We start from the raw sequence: 17,592 nt of genomic DNA, 5'->3' as shown, positions 1-17,592 counted from the left end.
CTCGTTCGTATGTCGCTCCCTCACTATATCGCGTTTTTTTCATGAAATAATGGCTGACTACGCTCCGTTATGAGTCAAAACATATTGAAAGACAAGCTATGTGTAGTATTGTGATCACTAGGCATCAGTAACGTGACTTCATTCTGACTTTTCCCGTCATTTTTAAATAAAACGGCAACTTTATTTGTTGTGTTGTTTGTTTTTCATGTTACACCTTTTACAAAACATGTCAACTTTTCCAACTGCTATTAAATAATAGTGAGTATACACATAATATTGCAACTTTTTCTCATTAAATTACTTTTTTCTTGTATTATTTTGCCTTTTTTCTTAAAATAATGACTGCTGATTTTTCTATTTTTTGCTGTTTTTTTTTTAAATAAATATATATAAATATACATTTTTAGAACTTAGCACTTTGGACACCCCTGATTAAGGTTTAATGCCTCTTCTTCTTCTTTTTTTTTAACAATAAAATACATTCAATTCTAATTCTACCAATATACAGGTGAAATTCTCTGATGAAGGAACGCTAAGACCGCAAGCAGATTGTTGGCATTTATGCGGTCTAAAACATATGTCACATAATGTAGCCAGTCGTGCTGTAGTTGCTATTTTCAGCACCATCCCGCAGTGCCGTTCTTAAAGCTCGGGGAGCTGCGCCGTCCTTCAGTCAGGATTAGAGGCAGAAGGGTGAAATAAGGATTTTCAGAACAAAATACAGTTCAGTGCAGAAGCGATGACCAGACGTAGCGGTCCGTAGCTGTCTGTGTCAACACCTGCGTCGACAGCGTGCAACCATCACTATCAAGCGTTTGTGTTGAAGCCTGATTCAATGAAAGGGTGAAACGAGACACAAGAGACGTGCAGTCGTGACAATGGTTGCTTTAATTTGTTCCTGGCCGGCGCTGTGACAGTCATTGCAGGCTGCACGAATAAACACATTCCTTCTCCAGTAAGTGTGCTGCCATAAACTATAAGGAATAATGAGGAATTAAGAAGCAGAATTTATTTCCCAGGAGATTTCGGTTATTATGATATGGATGAGTAATTTCCGGTGTATAAGACACACCTATGTTTAAGCCACGCTCATTAAATTTAGAGAAAAAAAAACAGATTTGTACATGTATAAGCCACACCAGACTATAAGCGGCACATGTCCATGTCATAAAATGGCATATGTACGAGTCCGCGAGGACCAGGTAGCGCTTTATTTGACAGGAGCCAATCATGAGCTATGAAAAAAGTCACAACAAGCTTGCCCGCCCAATGGAAAGTGCAGTCTGACTCACGGTGTCATCTTACAAAGAATGCTACAGCAACAAAACGTAGCAAATAAATATACAATACAAGTACCAATACGACTTTAAAATAAAAAACAATTGTAACTTTTTACCATAATGCATTTCGTCCCAGCACAACATTTCATTGGTTATGACTGCCAGGGTGCTGCAATGATGTCAGCCACCTCAAGGTTCCTCTGGCTCCCTCTGGTGGACAGAGGCATATTTAACTTACTTTTCCAACACAACATGTATCACTGGTGAAACTTCCAGAGGATGACATGCCTTCTTTAAGGAGACTTTGGATGTGAGAGTACGTTGGTGAAGCTCTAGCAGGACTTCCAGGTCAGTGAGGGAGCACTCTGCAAACTCGGTGTCTTCCACCGCTGGTCAAGGCTGGTCATCTCCTCCAATGAATTCAGTTATTTTCCGGTTATTAGCTTAGCCTTCTGACTGCTGCGTTAGCTGCCGTTTGACTGATGACCGCACCGCGAGCCTCAATAACCCCCGCAAGATAGTTTTTGTGGCATGTGTTGGTAGTTAAGTTCCACACGGCAGACATAATGTTTTGTTTTGGCATGCCTGCACACTGTGAAGGAAAGTGGGAAAATGATTTCTGATACTTCTTATCCCCATTTATTTATGTTTATTAACTGTTCTTACCTTTTGTCTGTATATGAAGTACATGTACCCTATCCTTCTCCAGGAAAGGTTCTGATACTTTGTTGTAAACGTCTGATCACTTCCTGGTGAGCTTGGCTGTATAATTATTATATATATCATATAGATATAAATATATCTATATATATCCTCCTTCTTGTCAGTCAAATTCATTCATTCAGCAGAGCATAACAATATCCTTATTTGACTTGCTGCTCTCCAGCTGATGCTGCTGCTGTCAAAAAAAAACCAAAACAACTGGACTTTTCCTGACTTTTTTCTGTTTTTTCTATTTTACTGTTTTTTTTTATCTTCCAACTATTTCATCTTTCTTCTTTCTTCTCATAAACTTTTATTTTTGTAACATTGTAACTTTTTCCACAACCTAATTCTCCAAATACGGTATGTTTGTTTCTCATACAATTACGACTTTTAAAAAAAAAGTCTTTTCTCTTTAATATTTCAACCCATGCTAATAAAATGACATTATTTTACCTCACAATATTATGTTGTTCTCGGAAATTTACAACTTTTTCTCGTTAGATTACAACGTTTTTCACTTAATATTTCCATTTTGCTGTTCTCTTGTTGAATTACATTTTTAGAATGTGCCACGGGCCAATACCTAAAACAACCGCAGGCCCCCTGATATATCGTTTGCATATATATCCATTATATATTTTCGTCCTGTCCTTCAGGGGGGCACTTGCGGCAGAATCACAAGGGTCTGTTTCAACAGAGGGTCTTCCCCTCTGATCAGAATAAATACGATAAAAGACACCACAGTACACAAAGGGGCTACAGTGTCTCTGTGAAATCTAAAATGTCTAACTGTGTAAGTGAGCATTCATAATGAGGTGTGGCCCATTAAGATGCCCATTAAGACAGTATGATTATCGCACAGGTGTGCCTCAGACTGTGTTTGGGATGATTCACAAACAACATGAGGGTGAAAGTGTGTGGCTGACACTTTCGTGTTCTTTTAGAGTTGCTGAGTACGCACATGTGGCTACACAACCCAAATCATTACAGTCAGACAGGAAAGTTTGTTTGGCAGCTACACTGCACCATTGTTACACTCACTATTAGCCCACAGGGGACTTGGTGCCTCGGGCAACACTGAGTGCCCAACAGCGTAAGATAGATTAGTGGGCATGTTACCTGGGTGCTCCTGAACGTATCATATGCTTGATTGTGTTCATATCCCAATAAAGTTGGATATACATTCCTGATCAAACTGTTAAGAGCAGTTGAAATATTACAAAAATGTACATTTTGCACTGTTGGCTCCAAATAGTGCTTCACAATCCAAAAAGAAGAAGTGGGAGGGAGACAAACACTTTTTTTGAGTAATCAATTTATTTTAACCATGCATTAAAATTCTTGTAAAATGCATGCTAATTCTTGGCAAAAATGTCGATTCAATGTCATTTTCTGTGAGGTATTCACCCTCATGATCTCTTGAGGGAAAAGGCAAAAAAGCTTTCTCTCTTTGAACGCGGTCACATCCTTGAGCTGCAGAAGCAAGGCCTCTCGCAGCGCGCCATTGCTTGAGGTTGGACGCAGTAAGACGGTCATTTGAAACTTCTTCAAAGATCCTGAGGGTTATGGAACAAAAAAGTCAAGCGGTAGACACAAAAAAATGTCATCGGCCCTGAGCCGGAGGATCAGATGTCAGGATCAGGCTGTCCGTCAAGACACGGGACCATCCTCAACGCAAATGAAGATTGTTACTGGTGCCGAGTGCAGTTCAATAAACATCAGACGGCATCTACGAGAGAAGGCTTTTTAGAAGAAAAAACATCTTCAAAGGCCTCGTCTCCTTCAAAATTGCCTCTTTGGAATGTGCACAAGAGGACCAAACATGGGACATTGAAAGGTGGAAGAAAGTTTTCTTCTCTGATGAGAAAAAATGTAACCCTGATGGCTTCCGACGTTACTGGCATGACAAGGAGATCCCACCTGAGATGTTTTCCACACAGCACAGTGGAAGGGGAGCCATCGTGATCCTTCAATGGAACAATGGAGCTTCAGGTTGTGCAGGGGTGTCAAACGGCAGATGGCGATGTGGAGATGTTGCAGGGGGCATCCCTCATGACTGAAGGCCCTCGTCGTTGTGGTAATGACTGGCTTTTTCAACATGACAACGCTGCCGATCATAATGCCTGCCTGACAACGGACTTGTTCCAGAGGAATAAGCTCACTCTTTTGGACCATCCTGCGTGTTCTCCAATTGAGAACATTTGGGGATGGATGGCAAGGAAAGTTTACAAAAATGGACATCAGTTCCAGACAGTGGATGACCTCCTTGAAGCCATCTTCACCACCTGGAGCAACATTCCCTCTAGCCTCCTGGAAACACTGGCATCAAGCATGCCCTAACCCATTTTTGAGAAGGTTAAAAAGGGCTACGTTTACATGCAGTCAAATAACCCTATCATAACCCGAGTATTAGCAATAACCAGGTTGCGCACAGCCATGTAAACACCAATAACCCTTTTGAAAAACCGGAATATGCTCATATTCCGTTTTTTAAAAAACAGAATATTACCCCTGTGTTACTCCTTTTCGAGCCCGAAAATGGGATGATGTATACACCTGTCGGGATATCCCGATCGAAAGGAACATTAATTTGTGTTCTGCGCATGTTCTATTCAAAAGGAATCTTGTGTCTCTGGCAGGAACTACTTGTAAACATGGCGACACGCAACACCCCACACTTTTGGCGCGAGGAGGAAACGAGCCACCTTAGTTAGTGTGATGAAAGACGGCAACATTATGTCTTTTATGGACGGTAGCAAGTACCCTGATAGCGAAATCTATCAGAAGGTGAGTGAGGAGTTACGTGAAGCAGAGCTTGTACGAACGTGTCCGGGGGGCTCTGGTGGATGTCGCATGGATACGGATGGCACATGATTGTTGTTACTTTGGCAAGTCTCCATACTTTAGGGATTATGTAGTGCTGAAAGAATTTTGCAAGCCTATCTAAGCAGGAAGTACGCAGGAGGAGGTTCCTTTCTGCATATGATGAGTTCCAGGTTTTGGGACTGTACTTCCGCGGGAAATTGCCTTCTTACATTGCATTGGTTTACACAAACTCCCCACCAGACATGTATCTCGTCTCTCTTTCCCAGGCCAATTTGACACACCGGATGACCACAAGAGAGTGTTTTTTGGCACCGCCACTACAGGGCACAGTCCCAAGCTCCTGCCATGCGTGGAACAAGCTCCAGTACTGTACTTCCCAAATAACAGGATGCTATTACATCTTTGTGGAGCTAGATAGGCAGCTTTGCACTGTTCAATAAAAAAGGATTTTTATATTTTAATTCGTGCCATCAGCACCACAAAGTTATATGTGACTTTGCAGCGAGGGGACAGCAAGGGATGTGTTGTCCTGTTTCCGGACAAAGTACAACTACTACCGTAAAGTCCGGTGTATCAGCCGCTACTTTTTTCTTAAACCTCTTAAACGGTGCGGCTGTATGGCTAAATTCTAATCTTGCGACATCTCCTTTACTTCAGAACTGCTAATAATTGTTAAAATACTGTGTCACTCGCGAGTCACAGCGGAAACGGCAGCTCTTTCTTTGGCAGGAGCCAATCACGAGCTATCAGTGCACTCGTAACGAGCTTGTCAACCCATTGGAAATCTCAGGACGTCGTTATATATAACAGTAAAACAACAGTCTGACTCACGGTGTCATCTTTCAAAGAACACTTGACTAGCAACACTAAATTCATCACACAGCAACTTAACACTCAAAAGGTGTATGTGAAAAATATACAAGCATGAAAATGAAAAGCAACCCAACATTTTAAAGTTTTCCCATAAGGCTTTGTGTCCGAGCAATGCATTCATTGGGGTGCTGCAATGATGTCAGCTGGGTTCTCTGGCTCCCTCTGGTGGACAGAGGCAGCATTACAGCGCTAGCCACCATTTTTTATGCAATGCTCCTCCAGTGAAATGGTTTTCTCAAACAAAATGCATTATGGGAAAACTTTAAAACTTTTTTCATTTTAAACTCATACTGGTACATGTTTGTATATTTCTAAGGTATACCTTTTGAGTGTTAAGTTGCTGTGTGATGAGTTTAATGTTGTTTGTAATGTGAGTCAGACTGTTATATTGGGTAATGACCTTCTGCAATTTCCAATGGGTTGACAAGCTCGCTGTGAGTTTTTTCATAGCTCATGATTGGCTCCTGTCAAATAAAGAGCTGACTGAATACATGAATGCCACCTGCCTCGGAGAGCAGCAGCAGCAGCGAGCGGTCTAAATGAGGAGGAGGAGAGTCAGTCAGAGTAGTTTTGTTGCACTTTATGATTAACAATATTCTTGTGTGGAAATCTTTGAACTAAAAGCTGTTTTGCACGGAAAGTCATTGTAGTCTGCTTTGTTTTTTAATGTTTATACGTGTTCAAGTCATTTTTTTTACACGCACACACACAATTTGTACAAAGGGTAATTCAAAATAGTGACGTCACTGTCAAAGGGATATGGCGCCACCCTGTGGAATATTTACAATGAATCCAGATCAGACTTTACATTTAATCCACACGTCAAATCAGGTTATAATCAATATTTCAGAATAATTCAAACTCATACTGATGGAATATATCTAAATTAATTCCTCCCAGTGATTATTTCCACGATAAAACAAGTTAAGGCCAAGCTGGCTTCTTAAAACGTAATAAACACAAAAACGAGCCAAGTGAGCAGGTTTTTTGAACGGCTCTTTGAATGGAATGGCTCACCAAGATCCAGCTCCCCTCAAAGAGCCATAAATGCCATCTCTATTAAATGTGCACAGGGTGGGAAATGCGACGTTACATTGAGGGGAGGGCTTTACCCCAGCCTGGACAGGCACGCGTGCGCACGCACACACACACACACACACACACACACACACACACGTCCCTACTAGCTACATGTAAATGTATAACGTTCTAAAAGGGTCGCTCAGGTGTCTCATCAATAAATGCCTGCTGCAACTGTGAAAATGATCTATTTTCTAAACACTACGATGGCTTATACATTTGCATACATTTCTATGTCACACGTGGTGGAGGGTAAGAAAAGGCAGGAAGACCCAAATGGCTTTAGTAGACGACACGGAAGCACTAACATGTCGCCAAAAGCCAAGCAGGCCTGCAGTGTTATTGGGTGCCCAGCTCGATACAATCATTACATTACCTTCCAGCCACAGGAAATAGGATATATTTGATTTATGATGGAAATATCCCAGCTTCTATCGGCAAAAGTGAGACTGTTTTACCTACCTGGGCTGGCAATGGCACTTTTCATAATAGATGGATCGATAACAAATCCCTCCAATACATAGAACAGAGGTGTAAAATTCCCAAAAAATGGACTGTGGAAGCTCGATTAGCGTATTTCCCTCGGTTAGCATGTTTTTCGGTTTACAGCGGAAAATGTACGCCTAAATTTTGCCTCGGTTCACATACATTTTCCTGTTTTGTCATGTTATTAATACACCACGTGAGTGCAACTGTGTTGCTAATGTATTTTTTACACAAAACGTCTTTGTTAGCAGCCCATTAGCTTGCTAATACATGGAAACAGGAACTGAAGGTCAGCTCCATCGCCCGTACGCTGTAGTTCTTTGCTAACTAAAACAGAGTTACGCCACAAGTAATTTGATCATTTGATCACAGCTGCGAAATAACCCAAAATGGAGCAAGAGAAAGTTGCGAGTGCTAGCATTTTGATTTAAAAAAAGCTAAGCAAAACATAGCAAAACACGAAGGTGGTGTCCGTGTTGATCTCTTTGCCACATTGTGCCTCTGGCAACAATCCCATCTTCAGTGAAGGTAAAAGGTAAAATTTATTTCTTTCATTTGCCATTTATATGCATAATAATTTTGACAGTTATGGCGTAACTGTGTTAGTTAGCAAAGAACTACAGAGTCAGCCGCTGATGACATCATAGGCGGGTGACCGAGCTGACTTCCGCTTCCTGTTTCCATATATTAGCAAGCTAATAGGATGCTGACAAAGATGCTTTGTGACAAAAAGACATGATACAGCCGCCATAATGTACGCTAACTGGAACGGATGAAAAATTTTAACCGAAAAACATGCTAACTGGGGTGTACGCTAACCGAGGTTCAACTGTATATCGTGAGTGTTTTGTCACGTTTATGAGCTGTTCTAGGAAATGCATCTTCAGTGGTAAGAAATTTAAAAGGTTTGGAGAAATGTTTTAAACATTGTAGTGATTGTTTCACTATTTTTACATTCCTGCCCGAACTCAGTTCCACAGTCACTTCTCCAAAGGGCTGTAGGACCTCACAGACCTCTTTGACAAGTTCCTATTCTTCTAGGCACAGTGCTTGCAGTTGAGGGACAAGGTGGAGCGCAACAGACGCTTGACCTCTGTGATGTGCTTCAACATGTAATAGCTTCAATTCCTCCTTGTAGCGTCACCTTGTTTCGGTTGTAGTTGGGGCAGTAACACCTGCAGCTGCCTCTCCTAGAGTTGAGCAGAGGCCACTGTGCTTCAGCCTACATCCCATTATTGGTTTGACCTGAGTGATGACCTCTTCCATTTGAGGCTGTTGGATTGCATTTCCCACGATCGGGATGTGCGAAGGAGCTCAGGTGGTTCCAGTGGGGGAAAGCATTCCTGGATTTCTTTATGTTGGCGGCATTGTCACTCACGCAAGCAACAGTTCTGTCTGTGACGGCTACGCCTGTCGCGATAACAAATTTTACTGGTCAATATTTGTACTATAAATTGTCGGCGATAATCGATATTATCGTCATTTTATGGGACAATTTTTGTCATTATAATTATTGTCATGAGAGGTGTAATTCACATTTGAACCAATAGATGGTACACAAGTATAGTGTACCTGTGTGAGCCACATTAGCTGCCTGTATAGACTCTGTCTCTGTTAAGAAAAACACCCACTCCAATAAAAATGACATCTACACACACACAGGCGCAGTTATGTAGTGTATTGTTAAACTAATGTAGGGGGTCATATTTGAACTGGGCCACATACTGTATCTGTAGTAGTGGAATAAAATGCAATGCTGCTGATTGTCCTTCAACACGTCTTCTTTCACTCTTATACAGTTGAGGAATTGCACTTTGTGACATGTGCATGTACGTTCCCCCAGGCCATGCGTACTGCCTATCAAACATTTCTAACATTTCCCGAAATGTGGCCTCTTCAACCGTATCGAAAGCTTGCATTTCTTTTGCAATGTAGCGAGCGAGACTGTCTGTGAGCGCACACCACTTTGCGCTGTTTGTTTTACATATTTACTTTGCTGATCAAGCTGACTGTCGGGACGACGGATCTGCTGCACTTCCACACTGGAGCTGTGGCATTCGGCTTAGAAACGATCACGTTCATTCCACTGTAGAACCAATGCACAGTGACACATGCAGAGGGAACCCTCTTGTCATCCAGCCTGTGCGGTACAGCGAGACGAGGAAAAGGAACAGGCGTATATGCACGTGACAATGTATCGAGGTCGTCAAAATTATCAACCTCGTTTTTTTTTTTATCGTCCGATTCATCGATTATCGTGCCTAGTTGCCATCCCGACCAGTTCTCTCCCACGATTTGTGGCTGATTGCAGCTCCTGTGTGTTGCCACATCAATGCAATCTGCCCAGGGGCCATGTGGTCGAAATTGTGGTCGGTTGAGTCCACACTGAAGGCCCAGGTAACAACTGCACCGCCCACCACTGGTAAAAGTGTCCTTTTACCACGGTTTTCGTGTTTTGAGAAAATAACTGCTGACAACGAACAGGATAAAATACATTTTATTCAATGCGTGTTGCTCTTCTACTACATGTCCCTGTGATGGTGAGGACATACAATTAACAAAGAACATAGAAATGTTGCTTGAGCGCCACGATAGAGACAACAGCATACTCAACAATCTACGACCTCTTGGAGAACTATACAGAATATTCCATCATGTTGGACATTTGCCCGACAGGATTACACAGGCCAAACTAAATAGTGTTAAGAGTACGTACCTAGGGAGAGGTTGTTTAAGTAGTCTCTTCAATGAATTATTCCTATTGTTTGAATGCAGTGTAAGTTTGATTGCATGCATGCAATACACGAATGAATCGTTGGATCACAAAGATGCACCTGCCGGCGTCTGTACAAAAGGATGGCGTGAAAAATACATTTGGGTGATATCAGCAAAAGGATCGAGCATGACCACGCGTCGTACCTTTAAACATGACAAACCTTGCAAAAAGATGTATAAATACTCCCTTTGTTGACGACTTTACAATCAGCGTGACGTACAGAACAATATACATACTGCACTTCTACTATTTTGCCCCCACAATAGTAACCAGCAGGTTCAATTCGAGGTGAAAACAGCATCTAAGGCTGCGATACGTTCTTACAAAAATATCAATTTTTAGAATTCAAAAAATACCTGGTATTTGCAGATGTAGTTACACATATACATGGAAAATGAAGCGTGAAGGCAAAGCGATGATGCCTGTGCTAACTGAGGTTCCTTGAGTTGAATCGTCCTTTCAGAAGTCTACGCTCACCTGTTAGTTCATCTTCCATTACACCGTCTGGATATCTGGCTGACTTTGTTGCAGTCTGGTAACGTGCACAACGGTAAAACAGCTACTTCGAACAAAAAGGAATTACTATTCAGGCTTTTGGTAAACGTGTTTATATATCACGGCTACGTCATGTGTTTTAGGAAGTGCATTACACACAGTGGAACCTCCAAAGTGCGTCTAAAATGCTTCACAACAAACTCCAATCATCAGCTAGCATGTCTCTGTCCTGGCTGCTCAGTACAACATGGATAAAGCACCAACAAGACATTCTCATCCTTAGTGAATTAAGCGAAAGTAGGTTATAAATGAAATATTTTTGTAGTTTATGGCATAGAAAACCTGTTCACGGCCGTCTAAATACGTTTTTTAACATTATTAGAGCCCTCCAGACATGAATTAACACCCCTATAGTCACCCTTACACTCCTAATACCCAATATTGCAGCTATAATAAGACAATGAGACATAAGCAAGACATAATGTAGCATTGGGAGAGTTTCTGTACAGTACTTCCTGCGGTGGCTGTTGTCCCATCAATGTAACATTACTGACACCTAGTGACCAGTGTAGAATACTACATATCATCACGTCTTTGAGTCTTCTGAATGCCTTTTATTTGTACTTTAATTCACTTAGCCATTTTAAGCCTGAAAATGCCTAGTTTAGGCAAAAATATGTAAAATGTGTTTAAAAATGAATATTTTTTTGACTAATAATAGGCCGTATTCAACCACGAAACAGCTTAATTTATTCATTAATAACATAACGTGATAGCGTGAAGGCGCACAATTCGAAGTGCAAAGTGGCGAGGGATTACTGTACACGTTTCCAGCATATTATGTGTATGCTAAGTTTTCTTTCAGTTTTTTTACAAGCTGAATGGATTATGAATCATAAAAATAGGGCTTGTGTGGTTATTGTTCAGGATATTTACTGCTACAGTGATTTTTAAGGAATGTACACTGCAAATAAACCCTTCTATTTGTTGGGACTGTGAATGCAAATGAATTCTGCTCCCATGCAGGCCCAAAGTTGCAATCATAACTTTTTGTAAAAACGCATTAAAATGTAAAACATATTTTGAGTGGTCAAAGAAAATAGTTTTTTTTGCATTTTTTTTCTTCCTATTTTTGTTTCTTCTACTGTTAAATGAGCTCATCCATTTGTGAGTGGTCAAAATAGAAGAGGACAGACATGAGGGACAGAAGATGGTATTTCGAGGTCGCACTCTATTAATGATCGCAGTACAGTGGAACCCTGGTTAGCGTCTACTTTACATTTTTTCCTATACGAAATAATCCAATGAATCCATTCCAGAAAGCCAAAAATGTGTTTTTATAGTTTTACAGTTATAGTTTTACATGCAGTAAACAATTCTAAATGCATATAAATGATGAATGAAAGGGATACATGAACATTTAAGGTTACTTTTACGTTCACTGAAGATGTGATTGTTGACAAAGACACAATGTGGCAGCGTGACACCACAAAAACACCACCTTCCTGTTTTGCCGTGAGTCATTTCTTGAATTCAATAGGGTTTCTCACCTCAATAACCCAAAATGGAGCCAAAGAAGTGCCAGCATTTCGATAAAGAAGGTGAGAAACACTACTGAGCTGAAATTAATTCAAGTAAACTAAAAACAGCGAGGCTGCGTTTCAGTTTTGTGCTACCAAAATCTGGAACAATCTTCCAGAAAATGTGCAACTTCAATGTTCAAATCCAAGCTGATAACATTTCGATTCAACTGTGCATACGACAACTGAAAGTGTTTTACCTGCCTTCTCCATTCTTAGACTTTTTGGTTTTATGGAATGATTTTAGAATGATTTTTAAGTATCAATAAACTTGCCTTTGCCTAATAACTCATGACAAAATGTCTTGATGTCCGTGTTGTGTCTCGCTGCCGCATCGTGTCTTTGGGAACACTCACATCGAGAATCACGTCTTCATTGAAGGTAAAAGTAACCTTAAATGTTCATTTATCCCTTTCATTTGTCATTTATATGCATTTGGAATTGTTTTTTTGCACGTAAAACTATAAAAACGTGTTTTGTGTTAACATTTTTGGGAGTCAACCGCAGATAACGTCATAGACGGTTGCCACTTTGTTAGCAAGCTAGCTTCTCTGTTATAGGCTAAGGATGTTTTGGGCCAAAAATACATTAAGAACACAGCTGGACTCATGCAGTGTTTTAATAACACGACAAGACGGCCGCCGTATTGTACGCTAATCGGAAAATGTACGTAAACAGTAGCAAAATTTTGCCGACGTTGACTAAAAACATGGTAACCGGGGTGGATGCTATCCAAGGTTCCACTGTCTTAGCAAGCTAATAGGATGCTAACAAAGATGTTTTGTGATAAAAATACATCAAGAACACAGTTGGACTCACGAGTCACACGCAATATTGCACGCTAAAGGGAAAATGTATGCAAACCGAGGCAAAATTGCGGCGTAAATTTCCGACAAACACGCTAACCGGGCCTAGAGCAGGGTAAAATGAAATTAGCGACGATGCCAGTTCAACACATTTTATTGTGTACGCGTACTATCACCGGATACTACAGTACTGCCACTCTTAGTAGGACCACACCTGTTGAATGCTGCTGATAGAAAACAATGAAGGTACGGTAAAAACAGAACGTATGCTCCTACTGTAATGCCAAGATCTCCTTAGTCACAAGCACAACAACAACAACAACAACAACAGCTAAACAATGAGTTTAACAAGTAATTAAATAAGGTGAGCGAAAGGATGTTTTTCCACATCGATTGAAAAAAATACTTCTTCACATTGAAAGGGGAAATCAAACACTGACTGTACAAATGGGAATGGAACGTTGAGTCTTGATGTGTACAATCCCAAGAAACCCCCCCACATTCCCTGTGTGTGTTGATGCTGTTTGACCACGTTGCTTAAAAACTCCACATTGTTGATAACCAATCGTTGGTAAGAAAAGCTGTAGAAAAATAAAGTACAGTCATCTTAAAGATTTAAAAGACCAAATGCCCTTTTGAAAAATTTCTAAAAACCTCCAAATCGGAGATGTGTTATTTCACAACTGCTGTACTTTTTCTTTTTTTTTTTATTCTTTCTTTTAAAAAACTTGAACATTGTCCATTGGTTGATGTTTTGGCAGTAAGTGGAACAGGACAGGGAACGGAGAAGATTCTTGGGAATTTTCCGTCTGTCTCCTTCAGACTGAACTCCACCTTCGCAAAGGTTAAAGTTCATAGTCCAGCGGCGCAAGTTAGTCCCTCTGGTGTGGCCTGCTGATTTCTATCAAAGGCAGTGCTTGTTGGGGTTGGCTCAGAGCTCTGAGGTAAAAAGTGGGTGCGGACGGGGGCGAAGTGGGCGGCTGACAGGTTGAAGGTGGGAGTCATGCCAAGAAAGGAAATGGGAAATGGGAAGGAAATGCAGGAAGAAAAAGAGAGACAATCAGTGGATAGCACAGCAAGCATATTGCTAAATATTAATATTAAGACAGGGGTGTCCAAAGTGCGGCCTGGGAACCATTTGTGGTCTGCAGCTTGTTTTTTATTGGCCCGCAACAAACTGTACAAATAAAATTCCAGTAAATTCCAGTGTATAAACCGCTACCTTTTTCTTAAACTTTGAACCCTGCAGTTTCTAATCTAAATTCTAATCTCGTGGCATCTCCTCTACGTCCGAACTACTACTAATTGTACTAAATACCGTGCCGCTCGCGAGTCACTGAGGAAACGGTAGTGCTTTCTTTGGCTGGAGCCAATCACAAGCTACCAGCGTACTCACAACAAGCTTGTCAACCCACTGGAAATGGCAGGAGGTCATTATATACGACAGTACTGAGAACAACACGAAAATAATCACAAAGCAACTTAACACTCCAAAAGTATACCTCAGAAATATACAAACATGTACCAATACCAAGTTTAAAATGAAAACCCCCCAACATTTTAAAGTTTTCCCATTCAGCCTCCCTCTGGGCTCCGTGCTCCTCTGGCTCCCAAAAAATATAGAGCAAAAATAGAGCAAAAAGGCAAAATGTACAGAAAAGAAGCTGAAATGTTAATACTAATAACTAATAAAACCACATTTTGTCTTAAAATATAGCTAAAATTGTTTTTTTTGTCCTTTTTACAACATAAAAAAACACATAAAAATATCAACGTGGCCCACACCCCCCCGCATCGTTTGATTTTCAGTATACCATCGTCAATGGAAAAAGTCTGGACACCTCTGATTTAAGATGAAAGTTTCATCATGGAAGTGCGAGTATAAGGGCCACCCTGAAGAAAAAAAATAATGATAGTAAACAAAGTCACAATGTATCAAATAAAGTAGATTTTATTTGCATTTAACTTTTTAAGAAGCCATGGTGTATTGACGTCACTATTTTATGTCAAACTGGAGACATAAACCCACCCAATATGATATTTTTATATATAATAGTTTGATTTACTTACGCAGTAATCTCTTGTTTATCGCAGTTAATTGGTTCCAGACCCGGCTGGGATAAGTGAATTTCTGCGAAGTAGGATTCCTCATTAATAAATGGAACATTTATTTAGTCCACTTGTCTAATAAATGTCTAATAGGAAAGGACAGTACAAGCATATAATGGAACATTATGTGTGTAGTCAACTATGTTTCATTAGTGGAAGCAGCTATTGAATTTTGAGTGTGTAGTTACGGACTGATTTGCTCCTGGAGCTGAAAGACGTGAGGCTGATGCTGCACCAAAGCTTCACTCTTGTACAAACACATAAACGTTGATTAAATGCGGCAGTCGAACGGAAAATGAACCTGCATATGTTAGTCCTCAGTCCTGTCTTGCAGACAGCATCTTCAACTGCTTTATGATTTTCCATTATAGGGACGGAGAGTCAACACTTCTTCATGGTTTGAGTAAGTAGTAAACATTTCTTGGAAGGATGTCATCATCATTAAAGTTTCTCAAAAGAAGCGCATGAATCAATTCATAATTATTTTGTAATGCTACTCTAGTTTGTGCTAATAATGTAACGTGAACTGCAATGACGTGCACAGATATCAATGTGTGTACTGACCACCAACAGCGTTCAGTCAAGGACAAGCGTTTTGGGAGTGACTACATTTTATGCTTCGATAAGCTGGTGCATTTTGCATTTTTGTGATCCTTCCTTTCAGTATATAACAGACACGGAAAATGTTTTCTCAAAAAATACTGAGGCAGCAGAGTTACTGAAACACTCAATTTACACCACACCCTACACTTAAAAAAAATATCGGTTAGCGTACGCCCCGGTTCCCGTGTTTTTCGGCTAACGTCGAAAATGTACACCAAAATTTTGCCTTGGTTTGCATACATTTTCCGGTTAGCGTACAATACGGCTTGTCATTGATACACTGCCAGAGTCCAACTGTGTTCTTAATGTATTTTCATTACAAAACATCCTTGTTAGCATCCTGTTAGCTAGCTACAATACAATACATGGAAACAGGAAATGGAAGTCGCCTGTCTATGATGTCATCAGTGGTGGACTCTGAAGTTCTTTGCTAACTCCCACAGGCCACAAATCTCAAAAATGTTAACACAAAACACATTTTTAGTGGTTTTTTTAATAGTTTTACATGCATAAAACAATTCTAAATGCATATAAAAGATGATTGAAATGGATAAATGAACATTTAAGGCTACTTTTACCTTCACTGAAGACATGATTGTTGAAAAAGACACAATTTGAAAGCGAGACGAATACGGACACCACCTTCCTGTTTTGCTATGAGTTATTTCTTGAATCCAATAGTGTTTCTCACCTTCTTTACCAAAATGCTGGCACATGCAAATTTCTTTGGCTCCATTTTGGGTCATTTTGCAGTCGTGATCAAAAGAAAAGCTGAGGCTTGAGGTGAGAAACACTACGGAATTCAAGAAATGACTTTATTGTAAAACAATTATGGTAAAAATATGTTTGGCTTTCTGGAACAAATTAATTAGTAATTAATTAACTTTATTTTTGGGAGGAAACGTGTGTGTGTGTGTGTGTGTCTTTGTGTGTGTGTGTGTAGGTGTGTGTGTGTGTGTGTGTGTGTGTGCACACGCCCTCAACGCTGTCTGACAGGCACAGTGATCTGAACTCAATAGAAATCAGTATAATAAAGTAAGAAAATAAAATAGCAATGTGATGCAGTTATATTGTTCTATTTGTACAGTAGTTCATTTTTTTTCCAGATGGTCCGGCTCGAACTGAAACGTACTCGAACCAAATCAAACAATATAACTGCCACAAGTTTCACCATTTTTATCACATTGCTATTTTATTTTCTTTCTTTATTATACTGAGTTCAGATCACTGTGCCTGTCAGCGTTGAGGGCGCGTGCACACACACACACACACACACACACACACACACACACGAACACATGCAACCGATATAGGACTGTGTTTACATAGCAACGTAAAAGCTAAACAGCTTCAGAGCCCCAACCTGGACCCTTGACCGTCCCATAAACAGGGAGATAATTACAGCCACATGGCCGCTATTATTTAACATACCACATCTGAGGACACAACACAGACATACAGAGACTAGAAATGCATGCTCACAGATTGTTTCTCACTGGGAATCCTTCCAATGTTGCTGGATGAAAAACATATGTAGCACAATAAGCAAAACTGTTTTGCTTTCTTATAAATATAGTAGATCCTTGTTATTTGAAGGGGTACCTCCCAGGTAGGGATGTGTACCTAGAATCATGTACAGTAAACAGTAGCAACTGGACCAGAAAAGTAACTACTGTGTTAGGTAGGAAAGACCTACAGAGTCAACCGCGGCAACGGAGCTGACTTTCACTTCCTGTTTCCATGTATCAGCTAGCTAATAGGATGCTAACAAGGATGTTTTGTGATAAAAATACATTAGGAACACAGGTCCACTCCTGCAGTGTGTTAATAACACAACAAGACCCGCACCATAATGTACGCTAACCAAAAACGTATGCAAACAGAGGCAAAGTTCTAGCATAAATTCTCTATGTTAATCAAAAAAGTTGCTAACCCGGGCGTACGCTAACCGAGGTGCCAATGTATTTTGTTTA

General features: G+C 40.4%; 1 protein-coding gene across 14 annotated transcripts in view; it reads right to left on the bottom strand.

Annotated features, from left to right (window-relative positions):
- Window positions 1-17,592, bottom strand: part of LOC129172927 (protein 4.1-like) — a 141,349-nt gene that overhangs the window by 43,137 nt on the left and 80,620 nt on the right. For 12 of the 14 annotated variants that reach the window (XM_054763195.1, XM_054763197.1, XM_054763196.1 and 9 more), the window contains one exon: window positions 9,732-13,887. The exons of 1 other annotated variant lie outside the window; for it this stretch is intronic. The gene's annotated coding sequence lies outside the window, so the exon portion shown is untranslated. One more of the 14 variants, XM_054763199.1, reaches the window with a different exon arrangement.

Source organism: Dunckerocampus dactyliophorus, chromosome 20 (assembly GCF_027744805.1).
Source record: "Dunckerocampus dactyliophorus isolate RoL2022-P2 chromosome 20, RoL_Ddac_1.1, whole genome shotgun sequence".
Classification (NCBI taxonomy): Eukaryota; Metazoa; Chordata; class Actinopteri; order Syngnathiformes; family Syngnathidae; genus Dunckerocampus; species Dunckerocampus dactyliophorus.
The sequence above is the reverse complement of the archived record's forward strand: the minus strand, read 5'-3'. Positions and strand labels throughout refer to the sequence as shown.